This window comes from Cimex lectularius, unplaced genomic scaffold (genome assembly GCF_000648675.2).
Source record: "Cimex lectularius strain Harlan isolate CLEC.00 unplaced genomic scaffold, Clec_2.1 scaffold18, whole genome shotgun sequence".
NCBI classification, from domain to species: domain Eukaryota; kingdom Metazoa; phylum Arthropoda; class Insecta; order Hemiptera; family Cimicidae; genus Cimex; species Cimex lectularius.
In genome coordinates this window covers 1,934,937-1,953,445 of record NW_019392764.1, presented here as the reverse complement: position 1 = coordinate 1,953,445, position 18,509 = coordinate 1,934,937, and the positions used below count along the sequence as shown (strand labels likewise).

Below are 18,509 nucleotides of genomic sequence, written 5' to 3'. Positions count from 1 at the left end.
TAAATAAGGATAAAACTCAAGTCATCGTATTGCAATGTTTCTCAAAACCGGAAATCTGCATAAAGAGAATGGTCGGTACATGAAGCCCTGTCTATAAGTTTAGCCAATTGTCTACGGTCTGTGTGAATGTTGTGAAAAAAATATTTAAAAAAAAGTTATTTCGACCTCAACTTACAGCCTACATACAAAAGGATTTGTTTATAACGTTCGGTGACAACGAAGGCCGCCACATTTTCCTGTCGTATAAACAATATGGAATAACAATAAACAAACTGCGTTATTTTCGTTCATGGCTTTGCGTTGTGAAATGTTAGATAAGCCTCACTACAAGGATTGGAATAGCAATAAATTTCAATATAAAGCCGTCCCAAGTGAACAAGTGAACCAGGACCGTTTCCAAATCAATTAAAGTTCGAATTTCTCAACGACGAAGCTATCGATCAACTTTCAAGCATAATTTGCACAAAACTGTGGCATCCCATCCGCTTTCGTCCGCACCGGGCCGTGTGAAGGGAAGAATTTCTGACCAACGCAAACGCCTCGCCATTTCCTCAAAAATAAACTTTCGGATCAAAGTATCCATAGGTTTTTAAATTATGACTTTTTAATAAGTGCCTGCTAAAGCTGTTTTCATTAATTAATGTCATACTAATTAATTTTTATATTTTATTGAGATTTTCTTAGATTAAGCATTTTTATGTGCAGTGAATAATGCATACATTGATGGTTTTATACTTATTATAATTACTTTGCTTGGTATGTTTTTAATAGATGAGATGCATTAAGACCTAGCGGCATCATCATCGGTGACGGCCTTGCCAAACAAGCTTTAAAATCCTGTTTACCACCTCCCAACCCCGAATAACTCATTCCATATATATCTCAGGTGAGAACCAATTCGTCACAGTACGGATAACTTACTGTCATACATGACACATTAGCCAAAGGCATCTGACGGATCGGGAAAATGAACAGAACTCTTTAATCCATGGCGATTTTTGTTTAACACGCGACGAAACTATTATTATAATTTTCTACCATTTTACCATGTTATACTAATTTTAGCTAAGGCTTGCTCACAGTAGTACTGGAAATTTTGTAATGTTTGATTTCTTATATTGGCATTTCTTACCGCAAAATATGAACTAAGCGTACTACAATTTCATTCACGTTAGCTTGTATCGGGTATTTGATCAAAACCTGGTCCGTCTAGTCACGTGGTACTTTGGTTAAAAAAATAGTATCCTTTCAAAAACTAGACTTGTCCCAACACCTTTTCAAACAAGCAGAGTCAATCTAAGCAGTAACACAAAACCTATCAAGAAAACAACAATCACATTTAGGAAGATTCCATGAAAAAAATTAAGACAGTTATATTCACTAGCCAAGAGTAATTTTTTTGATTTCGATAAAGGAAGTAAGCAATAGATGATTCAATGACAACAGACTATCTATTCTTTTAACACTGTATTTTTTACAATAACACATGGAGTAAATTTACTTGGAAGATTATGTTCTAGTTGTATATTTTAATGAGGAAACATTAGGTATCAATTACTTTGGTTGAGGTAATGAATTTACTTTAAAATTAAATTCATTTACTTAGAATGTCGCTTGATCTGTTTTTAAATTGACTATAAAGAGTTTATCGAGCGTAATGTTTTGAAAGACATAATTGTAACAAGCCTAGAAATCTGTAAGTGCAGTAAAACCAAGGGGGCAACGGGCTGATACACGTTTCAATTTTTTATAAGCGAATGACTGTTCTCAATTTTCCCGAACGACCACCATTTCGGCCAAACAACCCGAATCATTGTTTTTATTAATTAAGCCTAATTACTACACTGCCCACAGCGGAGCCATTTATTTCTTATTAAAAGCATCGGTCCACGGCACTAAATAACGGCCATCTATCCCCGTTCTGCAGCAGTTTTGATTTACGACGAGATCCGTTTTTCCCGCCTGGAAGAGAACAGGAGGGAGAAAACACAAACACACAGTCAAAAACGCAGGAATTGTTCGACAAAAGGCAACTTTTGCTGTGGCCCGACCCGCGGGCCCGTGGACTAGTTCCAATCCCTCCGAGTAGGGGGGTTATTTATCTCTAGCCCTTCGCCCTTCACTTCTTCCCTAGCGGCGGCCGGAGGTTAAATGCTTTATTTGGCGAAATGTCGAGGAGGTGGTAGATCTAAAAGAATATGACCATGGCAGTCTCAGTGATTTAACGCGGCCCCGAGGTACTTTTGGCATCTGACTCCTTGAATATTTTATATGCCTTTGCCAATTTACGGAAAAAAAGTTTAAGCTGTAGTGTTATATTTATTTGTATAAATTAAAGTGCAACCTTTATCAATAGAAACATTAGAAGAATAACGTTATTCTGTCGTAAATGGCATTTGGAGAGAGAGAGAGAGAGAGAGAGAGAGAGAGAGAGAGAGAGAGAGAGAGAGAAAGAACGAAATATTGACTTAGAGTGAAAATGAATGAATGAATATCGTGTTATTTGAAAAATTTTCAAATTTAGATCGCGAACGACTTTTCGAGAGTGAGAGAAATAAGAAGAAAGAAAGAAATTATAAATTAAAAAGAAGAGTTAGTGAGAGAGAGAGAGTGTGTGTGTGTGTGCGTGTGCGTGTGTGTATGTGTGTGTGTGTGTGTGTGTGTGAGAGAGAGAGAGAGAGAGAGAGAGAGAGAGAGAGAGAGAGAGAGAGAGACAGACAGACAGAGTGTGAGGACGACTGTGAATTGTGGAAAGGCCAAGAAAATTGAAATAATGAGAAAACGAGAATGAAAAAAAAAAAGAATCTGAAAGAAGAAAAAACCATAAAGGGTGGCAGAGAGAGAAAGAGGAAAGATAAAAAAGTGGAAAGAGCAATAGTGACAATAAGAAACATTTAAATATGAGAGAAAAGTGAATAGGAATACGAAAGTGAAAGGAAGGGAAAGGGCAAGAGAGAGAATGGCCGGAAAAGAAAAAGTTGTTGAGAAAGAAGAAGAGATAAAGAAATAGAGAAAAAGCTTGTAAGGGAGAGTGTAATAAAAGAAGCCAGAGAGAGAATTAAGCGATTGTAATTGTCTTTACAGTTTTCCGTTTTTAAAACATAATCATTTTATAGCCAGCTCGATGTTGAACAATTGTGTGAATGTGCCTGCTCTTAAAAATGCTATTATTTATGCAAAAATTAATGTTTGAACAAATTATTTTACTTTTAGAACAAGGCATAAATGAAATTAATCTTCGCAAAAATATGCAGGATGTTTAATTCATGCGGGAGAAAAAATCTTGTATTTTTTTCGAGTTTAATTGGCAACATGTGCGATTAATATCATAACGCATGAAGTTTCATTTGTTGTGCGGCGGTTTCGAGATTGTCCGATCAAGTGCTTATCTATGTACGATGTTTAAACTTAACTTTGAACTTATGTAAATTCAATAGTAGGTTTTGGATGGAAAACGAAGTCAGTTTTTTGAAATCTATATTTTGACGCAATTGAGCCTGGAAACACGTTCGTGTAAGACACCAGCATTTGTTCGGTCTACAAATCTCCCCGTCAAAACAAAAAAGGTTTGAATCAGTAGAGACCCTCCGCCCAGACACAAAAGTGAATCAAGGCTACATCCATTGCCCCAATCCTTGAATTCTTCTGACAAATTTTTGACCCACGCAGAATTTCGTCCGAATCGCGCAGAAATGTTTCCCATTGTTCCGGCCAGTTACAGTCCGGCAATAAATATTTTCCGCTAAGGTTGTCATTTAACAAATAATAACTCAATATTTCCCTCTTCCAGGCGGACCGACGGAACCACCTTGCGTCCCACTCCGGACCACCTTCCACGGCTCATGAATAATCAAAAACTTTACTCTTCGTTATCCGTGTTTTGAGTTGTAGCCGCAGGAATACAGAGAAGAAATTAATTTGGGTCTGAAGGGCAAAACGGGCGTTGGTCATCGTATCGTCGACTACAGCGAAGTATTACAGTCAAATCGATCTCTCCCCAATTTAATTAATATATAGATATAATAATTTCTACCATGCTCATATATAAATCAGTTTGAGCTTTATAATACCCAAACAGCCAGGCTGTGGCTGAATAAAATCATTAACGGTCTACTTTCTCCCCTCTTGCAGAAAAAGTGTAAATAAATATTCACATTTTTCTTCTAAAATCTAAAAAATTAAAGCTCCTTTGTTTTTTTGTGAGTGTGTACGTTTTGTTTCAGGACAAAAAGTATATAAAAATTGAAAACATTTCAGACTATTTAGGTTAAACCAACGTCCTTAGTTGAAATTTTCATCTGAAAGTATGTATCATCATATAAACATACCAACTTATTAAAATTTCTAAATTTTAAAAAATGCCTTTTATAAATAAGTATTAAATAAGAATCTAATTTTATAGTGGGAAAAATAGTCGAATTTACGAAAAAACGCTGGTTATGTGTGTACATTTACTAAGATCTGGCTAGAAAGCAAACGATATCTCATTTCTGCCTTTATATATTCTTTTGTTATTTACTTGTCTTCTTATCAATTTTTTCTCGATTTGCAAATTAATTGGTAGCGGCATTTCGGGAAGTTAAAAGCCGTTTAAATTTATAGATTACCAGCGATAAATTGAAAAGTTCATAAAATATTGCTTTCCGTAACTGATTAGTTTTTCTTTCATAGTTCGAAAAAATAATATAAAATATTTGCTGATAATTGAACAAAATGACGTTTACATAACTGAAATTTTAACGATGACCGAGGTTATCGAGGAATGATTTCTCTTTAATTAAAAGGTCATATTTACCCCTGTTTTGCAATATGAGTAAATGCGTAAACAAACAAAAGACGTATAATAATGTAAATATTAGTTAAACTGTTGTGACGAAATAATTTTCTTCACCAAAGCTGAAAACAATTGCGAAACACTATCCTCAAACAAATACAATTTTTTTGTGGAAAAACTCTAATCGGGGATTTTTCGCGGAATGCACGTCCTGCTTACACCGTGACGAAACAACTAATTTCACACTAGTGAAACAGGGTAATCCGTGCGTGACATTTTCATATAAATGCAGCAAATGCTTTAGGCCAACTGCCCGCATTGTACTCTCTCACAGGGTGCGCGCGATTTATCCCAAAGAACTCTCAGCAAATCGATGAAATCTTATTATAAGCTTAAGTTTAAACAAAAGAAAACGCAGCTTTTGGAGGTTTATTTTTGATCGAAATTATCACGGCTCACATCACCACGCCAGAAAATTTCTAGACGTTTAAAAGCAATTATTGACTAATATTTGTAAAAATAAAAAATACTTCATGGAGTATACATTCGTCTTTAAATTTGCCCAACTTGTAACATTTTTTATTACTTTTAACCATGGGAGAATAAATACAGGAATAAATTTCATTTATAATACATTATTCTTTACTTATTTGGAGATCGTGAGTTACGGTCTGGTGTGACGCAGGTTTTAGAAAAACATTTTCTTGATCATGCCAACGTTTCGATCTTTATTGAGATCAACTTCAGGACTTTTGTGTTTGTTTTCCGTGTAGCTGTGTCATTTTTGTCATACTTTAACGTCCAGTTCCAACCTTCTTTTAGATTCATTCAATTATAATTTAACTGGACGTTAAAGAATGGCAAGAATGACAAATCTACACAGATAACAAACACTTCGAGCCCTGAAGATGATCTCAATGAAGATCGAAACGCTGGCACGATAAAGAAAACGTATTTCTAAAACCTAGGTCACACCAGACCGCACCTCACGATCTCCAAATAATCATTGGCTAACGGTCATTAAACACCACACATTATTCTATACATTGCCCAGGTCGTTTTTACATTATTACGAACGTGCTGGCCCCGTCTTAAATACCAGACTGATAGGATAAACTTTGTTTTAATAACTAAATAACATTATAATTTTGCTAGCCAACGTATTAACATATGGATTATCTTACCACAGATTCGAGAGCGTAGTATTTTTTCTCTTCCGTTTATTGTACATAGAAAATGGATTTATCGTTACATCAGCAAAACAATTACGACTTATCTGGTAAAATTCTTTATCTTAAGATATGAAAACAAGACTAAAAAGGTGAAAGAAGTGCCTCCAAAATCAATTTAGCAATAAAATCACAAAATAATATATCTGTCTTCTTCTTGAAATGTAATAATATAATAATAATCGAATGAAAGGAGAGCAGAATTATTTTCCTATCTCACGCCCAGATGAAAATAGAGGAAAACTGTTAACATTATTGCTATATTTAGTGGAAAAAGTAGGTATTTTAGGATACATATTCTAAATTTAAAAACGTGTAAATTCGACACGTTTAGACACTGAATAATATAATATAGAATTATAGGCGTTGAATTATTTTTTGAACCAGTTTTACGTATTCGTAAAAGCAAAGTAATTCCTGTCTGAAGGGCGTAACGTCCCGTACGGTGAACCGGAGAGGGGTGAGACACACTTTACAACACGTTTTCCAAATTAATCTCAAATAAAATTCTAATGGCTGTGCCGGGGTTCGAACCCAGAATCCCTAGCGTGGCAATTACGAGTCGGAGGCAAACCACTATTTCACCTCAAACCAGTTTCACGTAAAAATAAATTTTCAATACTTCTGATTAATTAATTTGGAAAAGGTCTAATTGCGTTATATATTTTTTGCTTGGTTCAGGTCAACGACATCGAGCGTGCAGAATATCGTCCCCCAGAATTTGTCTAGTTTCTTTCCCCTGAGTGAATTGTGAAAATGGATATTATGTAACTGAATAATGTATAAACTTGTAACCATTTATTTCGCTGAGCGAATCATTTGATAAAGGCCTAATTTAATGAATGAAGAACCCCTAATGTTGCTATATAATTAAATTAAAATTTAACGGTGGAGATGTGAAAGTGTAGTTATAAAAGAAACTAGAAATGGGAACGTAAATCAAAACAACTCGCTCTTCACACTCTCTAAAATTGCCCCCGCAATAAAATACCAGTGTGTAAAATACACTGACCTTTCGTAAAATAGGTCAGGCTTCCCAGGGCAATATATTTATAATTACTGAAAAGAACTGCGACGCGGCGTGATAACCCTTTGACTCAGGGAGATGATCGATTATCTCCTTTACGTACAATGGCGCGCCCAATGTTGGAAATGGGATTTATTAAAACATTGTATTTCTCTTATAATACAAGGGGCGGACGAGACGAGATTTATCGCCGTTTCAAATAAAGCTATTCAGGAAACGTTTGGGCGGAGAGGCAGTCAGGTATTCAGGGAGAGGTACTTTTTTAACATTTTTTACAAGTCGGACATGGTTTCGGAAACCTTTGACGACTCCATCTTCTATGTGGCGCTTCTTAGATAATTTCTTGACGAAAATAAAATATCTCTCTAGCAGGTGCATGAAGATCCGGAAGCTTACAAAAAAGTTAACTTTTTTCAACAAAAACTAAATGAACATAAGATTTCACAAAAACCGTGTATTTTTTTTTCAATTGACAAAATATTGCCGCATGTAATATATTTGGTATATACACAATAGTATGGGCCCAGGCTAAGTAGTTGATCAATATATTTTTTCACACGAGTTTTAAATAAGGGTAATGGGTTACCATCAAAACTTGTAAAAACCAGTGAAAAATAACTTCATTTATCAAATACTAAATTAAAAATGTCCACTATAACCAGCTTAATGTTTGTTTATAATTTTTAAATGTATTTTTAATAAAATAAATTCATAAATTTAGAAAAAAATCCTAGACAGACAGCATACTAAGCCATCGTCTAACACAATAATGCTCTTCTTTTGTTTTAATAGCAATAATAGTAGCAAATAACGTATTTTCATTCATACCATCAAATGTATATAAAATGTACAAAATAAATTCTAACGTGTAGAAATGTGTGGGGTTTAGTGACCGTTAATTAATGATTATTTGGAGATCGTGAGATGAATTTCACACCAGTCCGCATCTCACGATCTCCAAATAATCCTAAATTCTAACTCTACTGAATTTTTCTACTTTAACAAATTGGAAAATTTTTGTGAAACTGCACCAGCATAAAATAAGTACATTTATTCTTACGAAATTATATTTATATACTAGGTACTATTCCTGGCATAGCCCATGGCTTTTTTTATTGATCATTAATAAAAATATTGTAAAGTGGTTTGACCAGTCATCCGTTAAACCCAACGGAAAGCTCCTTTATGTCATGATTTATTTAATAATTTTATATCCTAGCAAAAATAATAAAACCTTTTATTGAAATATATTATTTTTTATTTTAAGATATAATTTATTAATAATTCTTATGACGTCTGTTCTTATATAAAAAGGAAGACAATTTCAGACAAATTTCAAAGACTGATTAGGATAAAAATCTGGGTCATTATATAAATAAAAATACCTCCCTTAAGATCATTCCCTTCGATTTCGCGTTTAATTTTTCTGGACAGAAACAGAACTTGAGAACTTAACATAAGTACTACCGCGAGGTAAGCGACGCTGACATCCATTCACGCATCCTGCCATGAATAGAGAAGTACTATAGTAGAACCTATAGCGGTTAAATTTAAAAAAAAAAATTTCTCTATCGAATCAACTGTTTTGCTCTTACGCTATTATTTTAAGAAAATTTATATACAAATATTGACTTATAAAAATGGTTAAATCATGTATTCTCTAGGAGTAAATTTGTGAGTTAATGAATATAGTTATTTGATCAAGAGTGGTGGGACCAACTAATTTGGTTAGCAAGAAACTTTCAATTTACGCGGGAAAATTACTTAAATGGGGGGGGTTAAATTTGAAATTAATCGATGGATAGCAAATACATTTTTTTCGTAGTGCAACGTAAGAGCTACATTTTCGTGCATCAACCATACTAAAAATTGAAGATCGGGAAATCCCTGGAAAGCCGATCTGACTAAAAGGACAACAGGAAGCCCCATGGAGCCCATCGGACACGACGAAAACCCCCCAGCCAGGATGGATTGATTTAATGCCGGTTGTTGGAACAAGGGAGGCCGACTTTAAAAGTTCGTCCCGACCCAAAACTTATATAATGGTGACCCTTGCTAGCATCAATCTATAACGCTATTAACTGTGCTGAAAACATGCAGCCGTTCAGAGCGAGCGAGTGTTCGAACATAATAAATATCATATTTCCATGAATAGCATTAGTGGGTGGCTTTTGTGTACGGACTGATTACGGAATGCCTTTTGTTTGCCACAGATCACTATCTGACTGTACGTTTCACCCGATTACGTCAAATGACACTTAATTGCTTTTGATGTATTGCCGGTGACATTTACATTTAACAGTACGGACAAGGTGACAATTTATGGAAAAAAAGAGAACGAGTGATCCGACATGGGCGAAGATTTAACAAACTGAAGGATTAACAATGATTATATTCATTCTTCCTGTTACTTTTCAATTTTTCCCTGAGGCCCGAGAACATATTTGGAGAATATATTTGAAAAACAAATTTCCCTTCTAATCCATCAAAACCATTAAAAATGGATATATAATATAATATATATATATATATATATATATATTTTAATCTTTACTGGTTATTACTGTTAGTAAAAAATAATGCATTGAGTACACGGCGAACTGTTAAAAACCAATTGGCAACTATTTACATGTAGATTTTTTTAAACATATTCAAATAGCTGTCCATACTATTGGGTTGTCCGGAAAATAATGCAGGATTTTGGTATTAAACAAAAAAAAAGAAACTAGTTACTTTAAAGCAATGTTCTTTAATCAAAATAATTTCCCNTGTTGACATTCATACAAATGAGTAATCCTGTAAACGTAAACAGAATATTTTATATAGATTTTTTTTAATGAAAACTTAAAATCCTGCATTATTTTCCGGACAACCCGATAACAAAAAAAAATGTAAATTGTTTGTTCAGTTTTTCTTTCTCTCTCACCTTCGCCCTCCCTCCATCACTCTCAATCTCTCTCTATCTCACTCTCTCTCTGTTTCTTTTCTCTCTCTCTCTCTCTCACTCTCTCTCTCTCTCTCTCTCTCTCTCTCTCTGTATGTGTGTGTGAGTGTATGTATCTATCTATCTCTCTATCTATCTATATGTATGTATATATGTATGTATCTATCTTTCCCTCTGAAATAAAAATTTATTATTATTAATCAGAAGAACAATATTTTGAAGAAGTTTATTGCCAGTACAACTTCGGATAATTCAGTGAAAATTCTTTTGCAACAACTTTATATAAATTTTCGAATTCAGATATATGTTGAAAAAGTTTATATTTAAAACTAATGATGTTTCATTTTAATATATCAAAATTGGCGTAATTTAAATTAATAAAGTAATAAACGATTTTCTAAAAAACGCATTGTTGCAAATTCGGGCAATTCTTAATTAAACTGGACGACCGCAACTACCTAGGTACGATTTAATTTGTTTTGGAACTAAATTTGGAAAACTAATAAAGTAATGATCGATTTCAACAAGCTAATTGAGTATACGTTCAATTTACAAAATCATAGCAGTAAATTTTGAGACGTTTTGGTCCGATAACTTTGCGCCCACTTATTTTTAATTGTTAAAAATGATAATCAGTGAGACTGGGATAAGTAGTCCCCTATTTATTCTCCTGAATCGTATCGTTATTATCATATTTAAAGAGCGTTTTAACAACAAGAATCATTAGCAACGTAATATTTTCAAGACTTTGTAGTATATTTCTGCCTATTACTAATCTTATTGTTTGTAATGATGTAACTGTCTATAAACTTTATAACTTTCTATTGAAGTTCTATTATTCTTTATCTATCAACGTCTGTTACTTTTTTGGCATATCTAAAGTCGATTAAGCTAGCAGAGACTACCAAGAAAACTGTAAAATAAACCACCCCCCTCACCAAAAAAAGAAGCAAATTCTTATCGCACAATTTGAACTGAAGTTAAATCCTTGTACGATTAAAAGCTACATTTTAATTATAAGCTGTGAAATCGGAGTTTCAGTTTGAAGAGAGTATACAACACGTGATGCACATTTTTCATTATGTTAACACAACACAGTTACAACAACAAATTCTCTTCCCGAGGGCCTTCCCAATTATCTCTTCTAATATACGTTGTTGTGGATCGATGTTTGTGCTTCGTTGCACTCGATATGGCAGTTGCAGACTGAATAATTCTGAAATAAAATTTTCACAGCACTGGAACACTGCGTGTACCCTACGCGACACCACTTCCACTCACTCTTAACCCTGAACTGGAAAAAACAAACAGTCCGGTCATTGTGCCAACATGACTTCCCCTCCAAATATGGCGGAGGGTGATTCCTCCCCTAGCCAACTCTTGGACCCTTGAAAGGCCCTTTTCATCCCCACCCCTGTCGGCGGAGATGATGCCGACCACCTGGCCCCGATGAAGCCGGCTGACACAGGTAGTTAACATTCTTGTTAGTTTTGTTACCGGCAATAAAACCGTTCGGTTTTACGAGCAGTTAACGTCACTTAGAGTCAACGCAAAGCTGTTTTAACCAGGTTAGTAGAAGCTTGATGTTTTCAAACACGTTCATGTAGCGGAAAGCAATAAAGTATGATTTTATCTTAATCGCAAAAGCAAAAGTAGTGTGTGGAACCACCTAGTCTCGCTTTTTCACGATGTCAACACAGTGTTTCCTAAGATGATTCCATGTTGATTATATTTATTTGAATATGCTGATTTCATTAATTTTTATATTATCGCGTTTTTTTAATACCGTAGCCTAATAAGTAATGGCAACTATACTTTCAATTGTACTTTAGGATTGGTAAATTTTTTAAAATTGTAATTTGACACTATATAAGTCTTAATGAACACATTCCTACACTGTTTTTTTTTTCAATTTAATTTTGGGGGCGTCTGGCTGCAACGGTTAGGCGTCACGGGCTCGAATGCAGGGCCCCTGGATTTGGCCAGACATACTATGTACATTATACATTAATTATTCAGAAACGTGAGATGCGGTCTGGTGTGATGTAGGTTTCAGAAAAACATTTTCTTTATCGAGCCAACGTTTCGATCTTTATTGAGCCCTGAAGATGATCTCAATAAAGATCGAAAAGTTGGCACGATAAAGAAAACGTTTTTTCTGAAACCTACATCACACCAGACCGCATCTCACGATTTCTGAATAATTATCGATTAACGGTCACTAATCGCCACACATTATACATTAATATCATAATATATATTTAATACCATATATTTTTTCAAAAATACCGGCACTCCGGGGAGCTCTACCGATCTCCGTTAAAAAAAATTATATAATTATCTCCAAGATCTTAATAAATAAATTTCATGAAAATATTTTAGAACACTGTGTACTCTGCTCTCAAATTTTGATAAGTGGAAGAATTGTAATTTTGATTTATTTATTCTATTTTGTTTGGAATTGAAAGTGAAGAAGAAAGATTGAGAACTGTAAGAGCGTGAAATCTGCCATTATATCGTCCTTTCAAAATAATGAATTAACACTAACCGTCGATTATAAATATGTCCTACGTTCTTTCATCAACACTTTCTGTGATCAAACTTTCTCCAACACGATTCCTCTTCGGCTATTACAAGATGTAATCGCCCATTGGATTTTAAAGTGGGAAAATCAAAATGTTACATCATATTCGGCAAAATGAAGTGTTCACTGTAGATAAATTTACGGGGCGATAATATGCAATTGGGATTTCTCAGTTACAGGCAGGGGGTTTACTTATTTATTTTATTGTTAACAATTTGTACGTACAGAGATAAACTGAAAATTTAATTATTTTTCTCGGCCTGTTGATGTGAAAAACTTCTAAGAAAGTAAGGACTGTTCAAACAGAATGGTCAAAAATTCAATTTCGACAGGGGAACGTTCATTCTGAGACATTCTCAAAATAATAAAGCAACATTACACAAGACATTAAAACAGCTTTCCAATGAGAGACTGCTTTGGTGAAGTAAGCCCATGGATTTTAAACACTGTCACCGAAGGAGGAAGCAAACAGAAAGTGTGAAAACTGCTCACTTGATACGAAATAATAGTTCCATATTTAATAATAATAAATGAACTGCTCAACATTAGCCTTGCAGATTTGCTGCAACCTATAATTAATATTTAATTTGTAATTCCTATATTTTAATTATATTACTACGATAAATTCTCTTTAAAGTGTTAGATGTATCGACCAATTTTTTACTCAGGAATAATCTCAATCTCGGTATCGTCTGAATGAAAATCTAATTAAATTGTTATCTGCCTAGCTTTCGATCTATTTTAAGGTCATCATCAGGGCAAAACAATCTTCAAGATGTCTACAAAATGACAAAATTAATAGATTGATTCAAATTTCTTTACCATTAATTCTATTCCTAGTGTATTCACATAATGAATAGCTTTACAGTTCTTCAATGTTGGGACTGAGTCTATCTTCAAAGAATAAAAAATATCAATGACAAACTTAATTATGTCAATATGTAATCTTTAAGAGTGTTTTACCCTTATGGTATCCCTAAAATTGGAATAAAACTGAATTTTTTTAATCCACCATAAACCTACTTACATTATTTTATTATTGTGCATATACTGATACATAAATACATATTGTACTTACTTATAAAAAAGAAAATAATCATTTCAACTTTTTTTTTTCCGTTATAAACTATGCATATTAGCCATGTGACAATTCATATATGTGTGTTCAAATTTGGGGGGGTTATTGTGAAAAAAGGGCCAGAGGCGACGGTGGGAATCGAACCCACGACCGCGGCGTGAGAGTCTCTCATAACCACTCGGCTATCGCGGTCCCCATCATTTCAACTTGAACCATTTAATTTTTTTAATGAAGAAACATTATTCAATTTATAATTTTTCCAATATATCGAGAATCGCGGAATCCTTGTGGAATCATGTCCACCTCACTGTTTACTTTGGCATTTATTTCTTTTAAATAATGACTGTGAGAAGATGAATGAGTGAACAGAAATTATCAAAGTAGTTTAGTAGCTGCAACCCTTTTTATATTCAAATTTGCAAAAAAAAAGAAAAAATATACACGTGAGATGCCTTGGAAATTGGTTGTAAAAGACAATTAATATGTATTGTTTAAATACAAAAAGTATTGCATCCATAAAGAAATACTGATTTTAGGACCCCTTTATACACGTTGGAATTTGATGCGATAACGCGCGAGTAGAAGAGGAAATCTCAAAGAAAGGAGTGGTTCATTTGACTTTCATGGATCAGCGCGCGATCCGTTTACCCTGCAAGCAGGGTGAAACGAAACAGTGCGATTCCGCGAGATGAGCTTGCTGTACTCTCAAATCATTTTGTTTGATACGATCAGGACGAACTTTTTTAATTTTTTCTCTATAAAAAGACCTTGCAACAATAAAATATTCTATACCTCCATTATGAAGATATAAATATAAACCTATATTAAAAATAAAAATAGCTTTTTAGATATTGCGCTATGTATACTACAAATCAATAAATTACCTAATCGAGACCGTGCAGTCTCTAATATGCTCTATACTTTCTTGGCAGTCTGTTGCCTCCATCTGTCCTAGGGTGTCGTTCTATTTTAGTATTTTAAAAATTTTACAGGAGGATTTTTGGACATACCGAACGCATCACATCGTGAGCAGTGTAAGAAGTGTAATAAAAAAAACCTTCTAAATCATCTTGTTTTTATGTTGTTTAATTATTTTAAATAAAGACTGTAATAAGAGGAAATGGATAATTCAAAAATAAATAACGATATAATAAATTGGTAGCGAGAACCTCTAAAGAAATAATTGTAATCGACAACTAATGTTTAATATATTATTATTGCGTTTAATTAAATATTGAATAAACAAATATTGGTCCAAATTTACTAGTTTTTATGTAACGTTTGGGGTGTTTATTAATTATGCTTAGTTAATTACACCAATACACACCATAAAACATTTAAAACATAGAAATCACTACCAGCATTAAGACACTAGCACAAAAATTACACCAATTAAAATTCAGTGCCGCCAACGTAATATTTAAAGACACTTAAAAAATGCTACAAACATCAAAAAGATGCATGTCCACTTTGACCAAATCAAAAACAAACACACCACAACAATATCTCACTGCCACTCCCAACACGACACACAAGAATGACACATCTGCACTGAAAACAAACACAAATACTTCGATTGAATCTAAAATTTCTAGCATTGTATAAATTCATTTTTTTCGCATCCTGCATGTATTATTTTGTAAAATTTAAACAATGTTTATAAACCCCAGGCTCTGAAGATGATGTCAACAAAGATCGAAACGTTGGCACGACAAAGAAAATGTTTTTCTAAATCCTACGTCACACCAGACCGCAATTCACGATTTCCAAATAATAATTTTTATGTAACATTTATTTTAATTAAGATTTATATATAGTATAAAAAAATTGTTTCAATGCAGTACAAATGTTTCTGATGTTTGAACTATTTAATTTTTTGAGAACCTTTGTGAAAGAAGAAACACACACGCACACATATATAAATACAATACGTACTGTACAACATAAAATACACAATACAATATGCAATATAAATACAAGATAAATACAATTAATTTACTACTTGTCAAGTAAAGAAAAAAATGAACATTTTAATTTTCGGCAATCAATTGTATGGGGGATGAAAGGGGGTCTTTAGATATTATTAGTACTATGTATCTGTTACCATTTATTGAATTATTGAGATTGATAGCAACGTCTAGAAAAAGGGCAATAAAGTTTATGGTTCCTTTTCATCAATGAGGTTTTATTTGGGAAGTTGTTTTCTGATTTCCCTTTCACTAGGCTCATCTTTCTTCATGCCGGGATCCATTCATCCTGAGGCTAAATGAAAAGGGCGTCGTCCCAAAATGGAAAATCGTGTGGAATGAATCCGTCAAATTGAATAATATTTGCCTACGTGATCAGGTTTTATCCGGCATGCTTCCCGTCCGGACGAGTTGTTTCAGGTAGAAAAGATTCGGCGCTGGCCGATTACAAGAGGACGTGGACGCTCCGAGGAAAAAACCTATTACCCAGTCGTGGCATGGAGTCTCGAGAACAGAGAAACACTAATTGCTGCCAGCAATCATCCACGGTAGGAGATTCTAAACGAGATTCAAATTCACGGCCAGTTGTTTTTATTTTCAGCCCTTACTCATTCCTGTAACGGCCTTTTAATAGAATTAAATTGTAGCCTGGTATTGTTTATTAGCTTTTTTCTCCCTTTCGTTTTCTACAAACTCCGTTCCTTTCAAGATAAATCGATAGCATTAACGGTTAAAGTAAACCCCTAATTGTTTCACGATTCATCCATTGATTCAACAGCAAAAAATCAAAAGAGAGATGTTCAACAACGTATGATATTTCTATAATAAAATTTAGAACAACTTTGAAATTATAAAATATTAAATTAAGAATATTTTCTTATTGATTTCGTCATCATCGATCATCCTGGCTTGCCAACCTACAAGCATAACGGATTTGATTGACAAGAGTCTGCAAGAAAAATTGTGATATATTTCCAGGAATTAAATTCTTTATTACTTATGCTCAAACATCGACAGACCAGAAAAATCGGTTATGGCCAAGTTCAAGTACACTATCTTGCAAATCTAAACAATATATTTTGCATTTTTTTTACAATTTTCACTTCTTTATTGTACTATCGAACAATAATAAACAGGCAGTTTTCCACGTATTTTGAATGAAAATTTGTGCTGTCAAATAGCAGGCTGTATTTTTACCACAGGTTGAGTGTAATTTTGCAAGGTTATTAGAACGAAACGTGATCCAATCGAGCTCTTAATTATAGTAATAAACAACGGATTAACTCCAGATTATCCGATCCATTCAGGTTCGGTATTACGCTTGGCAAAACCGGAAATCCTTCCGAGATTCGGTGGCGTTTGAAACAGACGGGGTTCATTAGACTGACAGCGTATCCAGGATGTCAGGTCAATTTCATTAAATCTGCCATGGCAATGAGTGAGTCGAGCGCTTAATCTCTCAGGGGTTTTGCAATATGATCTTTTCCCTGCTTTAAAATATTTCACAACAAAGATTTTACACTTTCATCAAAATTGCAGATAATAAACTTAATTACGTGTTACGTGTGTTAAATTTGAATATTTAACCAGGATTTTCACGGGTGGTTTTCTCTTGTTGGGAATGTTTTCATTAGTCTCCCACCCTCTCGCTCTCTCTTGTTGTGTTTCCTAATGAATTACTGCCCCCCTCCCGGACCGGGGTCGGCAGAATTTGGCCGGTGCTCCTCTCTCCACCGCCCCCGACCCGCTTCAGCCCCCATCTCGCCACTAGGCCGACGGCACGGGGGCAACGTTTAAATCAATATGAAGCCGAGAGAGTGGGAAGCAACCGCTTTCGAAGGTGGAAAAGCTATTCGTCAACACGCCATCCGTGGAAATGACTTGGCCGTAGCCCTGGGACAAAAAGAGAAGAAGTGGCAGATCTAGGAGCAAGCTCTTCATCCGGCACCTGGCAATAATTATTGTAGATTCTCGCGAATCGATTTTTCCCGATTTTTCCTCAAACTTATCACGTGCGTGGTTCTTGTCACTATCGGATTAGGATCAAAATAAAAATCTATAAATAATGCTCAAAAGGACCCGAATTTTTTTTTTTAAATAACTTATTGTCAGAGAGAATGGGCGTAACCTTCAATCCATTTTTAACGAAGCCAACAATGAATCTAGATGAAATCAATCAATGAAACCAAATGTTATCCACAAACCTGGGCCAATCTGGCCATTTTCATATAGTCCAACTATCGATGAATTCGTAATACAACATAGAAAAATCTCCTGACATTTATAAATTAATCGATTCACTATATTAATACTGTAGTAAATGATTTTCATTTTTTTTTAAATTATCTACTCCGTTTGATGTAATAGCATATTTTCAGTTGGATGAGTTGAAAATCATCAGATATAAAATTTTCATTATTTATCTCAACTTTTTCGCTTTTCCGTTAGTTTGTTTTACAAATTTTAATTTTTTTTAATTTTTATCCAGTTATATATTTAATGTGCAAATGATAGATAGCATGGTTTTACTAGGTTAATACTTTTGCTTATGGTTACTCCAGCCCACGGCCACGTGGTGTTGAGTGCGTATGTTGATTTTGCGGTTTTCACGCTCGCAGGTTACACGGAGGACAAGGTCGGCTCACGCCTCCCAGCATATCCCAAGTTGGCCTAACTACTTGCGGCTTACCCACGTCGTAGTTATGATAAATATGCCCACAGTCTCGCACATATATTCGTCTGATGCATTGCCGGGCGATTAATAGGGAGAGAGGGTTAAAACTTCACCCAAACCGCGACCCCCGGCTGAATTTATCGCTTTATCGGCGGTTTTCGGGGTCTTTGACCTCAAAGAGCCGAGGTTATTGTAAATAGTGTTTTCAGTTTTTTAGTCTTTCTCTTAATTG

The 18,509-nt window shown here is 34.4% G+C and overlaps 1 protein-coding gene across 5 annotated transcripts in view; it reads right to left on the bottom strand.

Annotated features, from left to right (window-relative positions):
• Window positions 1–18,509, bottom strand: part of LOC106661386 (homeotic protein ultrabithorax) — a 348,363-nt gene that overhangs the window by 308,395 nt on the left and 21,459 nt on the right. The window lies entirely within an intron of this gene.